Genomic DNA, 4,150 nt, shown 5'->3' with positions numbered 1-4,150 from the left:
GTTCTTGATATCAAAATATGTTGAAACTAAAGGATGGCACAATCTTATTATAGTTATAAGTATATACATACTGGTTGTCTGGCAGTGATATTTGGGTAGGATTTCTGATGATTTGCAGCCAGACAAGTTATCTTTGTTAAACTTTAAGCCATTACTTTGTCTAAATACATACTCATATTTTTTCCTGCCAGTAACAATACATTTTCAGTGAGAAATCACCCTTTGAATCCAATTTTATGATCATTTGTTTCAAACAGCATAGGTTTTTCCATTAGACTGAGGATGAATGTGTAGGATAAATCGGGTATAAAGTCTGAGTTTTTGTACTGGCACAGTAAAGTCATCTCATCCCTTTAGATGGCAGCAGTATGCCGCTTGAMTAGTGTGTCAGACTGAGATAGAATGTGATAGATGCTTGAAGCAAAGCTAAAAGAAAAACGCCACAGAGGGACAGTTAGAGCTCATTATTTCTTTGATTTTTGTAATCTTCATCATCCAGATCTTTGTTATTGGTAACAGGCTGTCTCTTGCAGTGAGGTGGAAAACAGCTTTTGAAGAAGAAGAAAAAAAAACTAGCTCCTCTTTGCTTGTCTTGTTTAAGTATGATGCCTCTTCCATGTAATTGAACTTGATGAATGCTGGCGTTGTTTTCCCGTAAAGATGCTTTGTCTTTTTAAACCCCACCTGACATATCTGGGTCGGCTGGCTATTTTCAGAAAACGTTTCTGTACCTGTCTGTGTGACGCAGTGTTAAGATCTGATCTATCAGTTACAAGAAAGTAGTTTTATTTATCTATTTATTTTCTGCTAATGTCARTGCTTATGCAAATTTTAAACAGTGTAAGACAATGATGTCCTGTACTTCCAATATTAGAGGCAAATAGGATGTAGAAGATTCAGAAAATTCATTCAAGCATTTTCACGTTTGTTATTAAAACTGGGTAAAAAACAAACTTTTTTATAATTTAAAATTATGAAATTTATGTTTTTTCACAAAGTGCAACAGCTTTGCAAAAAGGTTTAGTTTTGTTTTTCATTTTTGATGTTCTGTAACCAGATTTAGTTTTTACAGTATATAAAAGAAATGGGGGTTAGAAAGCAACTTTTAATGAMATTTGTCAAATTAACATTGTTTTATGTTATCAAACTATTTGACTATGGTGATTTGTTATTGGGTGAAAATGCAAACTGGTTAAGTAATTTGTGTTACTTATAAAATATGCAGGGAGTGTTCGGCAGGTGCTATATTTATTTATTTATTTTACAGTTTATGATACACTTTAGTTAATTGGCCAGTCTTCACTAATGACATGTTTGATGTATTTTTTTTCTGAGTGAGAGAGACTCCAAGTAAGCTGTTTGTAATAGTTTAAACTAAGCAAAGCGAGCACAAGAATTATAAGACGCTTGAAGAGAAACAATACTTTTCTACAAAGATGCAGCTGCTATTTGTTCAGTAACCTACGGCCTACAATTCTACTTCCTTGTGCCAGCTGTCATTCAAAAGATGACATGTAAAAATCTATTTTAATTTGAAATGAGTGAAATTTAAATGAAAATATATTAGGCAAAAAAAGGTATGCTGGAATAATTTGGCTGTAATTCTGTAATAATAATAATTGTCTGTTTGTGTCCCTGTAGTTGACCAACCTGTCTGAAGTGTACTCTACCTCTTCCCTAATACTCTGGAGATGGGCACCAGCTCCATGTGACCCTGGAGAGGAACAATTAGGTAAACAAGATAAATGAATGGATGCTTTCTGTTAAAATTCTTTGAGACACCAGTAATCAGCTCAAAAAACAGCTAAATAAAAACACTTTTTTTTGTAATTTTTTTTATTCAAGATTTGGATTTTCTCAGAAAGAAAAAAAATCAGGTGGTAAATTCGCTTTATTTCTTGCATTTTTTCATAGAGACTAATGGATAAAATTGCTGTCATAGTCTCTATAAAATTTGCTTGTAAACATTTAAACAGTCTTTGCAGATGTAGGTACGACACCTGTGATTTCTCAGGCTGTGTTTAAAGTCTTAAATATTTAATCAGTGCTTTTAATCTAATGTAAGATTTGTTTGGTGGAGTCAAATAAAACATGATGTTCACAGATTATCATGTGTTTTTAAGAATAGCTTCACAGGAACTAGTTGAGCTGTTTTTTATGATGTTTTTTGACCCAGTGGAAAGTTACCTGTCACTACTTGAACAGGACAAGAAGCAGGAATGAAAGTGAGGCAGAAACACCTATGAACTTAATTACCCAATGAATAATTAATGTTTGATTGCAGTGTTCCCCTAGGCTGTCAACACTAGATAATTTGCCATAAGATTATAATTTATCACTAATTGCTTTGGCAAGAGGTTTATGATTAAAATAATTTGCGTGTTAAATGCACAAATTCTTTTAGGCGGTAAACTTTTGTTTAAAGTATGTATCGATTAAGCTGCCCGCACACTGTTAAGAGGAGTACCATTAAATACCATTTAATCTAGTTACACATTGGGGAATAAAAGTATTTGTTTGCTGAGACGTAATGCAGTCCTGTTTTCCATAATTTAGTTAAACAAAACAGGTGATTATTCTAATGCAGTGAGATGCATACGACCCCAGGAGTTATTTCAGCACGGAGAGGTGCTTCAGTATCCTCAAAGCTTAGAAAAGCACAACAGCATCCTAAACACTTAAGCTCCTCTGTGAATCATGTTTACTTCTCTAAGCTGTAATGTCTATTTAGATGAGATTTTAAGTTGTTTGTCTGCAGCATAATGAATGTTTGTTGTCTGGCTTGGAAGTCTTTGTGGAGCAGTCACAGTAGCGTAGCTGTGGGCAGGACAGGTGGTTGGTTTGTGCTGGTGACTTTGTGCAAAGTCCTATGTTTCCATCTATGCATACTCTGTGTTTAACTTGGCTTATCAGTGTGACCACAGTCTCAACATATCTGCTTTTATCTTTTTATTCCTGAGTACTCTTTTTTTCACTGCCAAAATGTTAAAGATTTTCAGTTTTGTTACCTATTTACATATTTTATGTGTGRAACTTAGATTTAGAATTATTTTGCCTTTTTTGGTTTTCAAAGGAGAAACGTAGACCTGAAAAAAGAGATTGCATTTCAATACTGGTCAGATTCCTTTTAATGTGTTTTATTATCAAACAATTCAAATAAGACACTTTGTTTTTTGCATGACTGTAAAAAAGTGCTAGGCTTCTACAATGGAAATGTCAGTTTGTTGAGATGTTTACCTTAGATACTGTAGTATCTGGTGTAGTCCAGGTTGACATTTGATATTGGCAAAATAATTGATTACGATTAATTGTATTTAGCCGATAACCATTAATATGATAATTAATCCCTGGAGTCCCTAGACGCTTGCATGGCCTAAGTCACATGACCAATTTAAGTCACTCTAGTGGGAAACATTTACTCTCCTTAAAAATCTGTTCCAMACTGTGTCTAAAGTACAGACTTCAGKCTWTACATCAATTTTTAAATTGTGTTCATAGACCAAGTAAAACCGGAGTTGTGACAAAATAAATTACTGCACTTTTTTAAAAATTTTCKTCATATTTGAAGCCGAGAGGAGCACCCAATATATGACAATGTGACAATATGCAACGGGTAAAATAAGTATTGAACACGTCAACATTTTTCTCAGTAAAAATGTTACTAGAGGTGCTARTGACATGAAATTCTCTCTTGTTCCAGAATTTTGATCTCTCTCTATTTGATTTTAAAGGCAAAAGTCCCAGTTGTATCTGTTAATCAACTCACATGACCCAGAGGATCCATTGTCAACATTTGGTTGCAAGCCTCCTCACAATCAAAAGTTGAATGTGGTGACAAAGATAGTTTGATGGTCAGTGCTTTAATCTGATGTGGAATATATTGGATAATATCAGCTTTTAGTCACTAACTAACTCAAAGCATCAGACTGTAAAAAGCCCAAAATGTCTCAGGTCTTAAGGTTGTCTCACAGTCACAATRGAAAATTTGGACGTTTTTATAAAAGACATCTTGAGGTCTCTTTTTTATATAGACTTTTATACACTTTTATAGGCTTTAAAGGCCAGTGGTTTAATATTGATGACATTAATGAAGGCTTTGTCATGTAAAAAAATGCAGTGTCAGCACATATTTATGCTAACACACTTGTTA

The 4,150-nt window shown here is 33.8% G+C and overlaps 1 long non-coding RNA gene across 1 annotated transcript in view; it reads left to right on the top strand.

The window, feature by feature from the left end:
- The first annotated feature begins 1,643 nt into the window (after positions 1-1,643).
- The window catches only part of LOC106524442 (uncharacterized), a 37,213-nt gene continuing 34,706 nt past the window's right edge, over positions 1,644-4,150 (top strand). The window contains exon 1 of the long non-coding RNA XR_001311004.1: positions 1,644-1,732. This is a non-coding gene — a long non-coding RNA (uncharacterized LOC106524442). The remainder of the gene's footprint in view (positions 1,733-4,150) is intronic.

This window comes from Austrofundulus limnaeus, unplaced genomic scaffold (genome assembly GCF_001266775.1).
Source record: "Austrofundulus limnaeus strain Quisiro unplaced genomic scaffold, Austrofundulus_limnaeus-1.0 Scaffold187, whole genome shotgun sequence".
Lineage (NCBI taxonomy): Eukaryota > Metazoa > Chordata > Actinopteri > Cyprinodontiformes > Rivulidae > Austrofundulus > Austrofundulus limnaeus.
The sequence above is the reverse complement of the archived record's forward strand: the minus strand, read 5'-3'. Positions and strand labels throughout refer to the sequence as shown.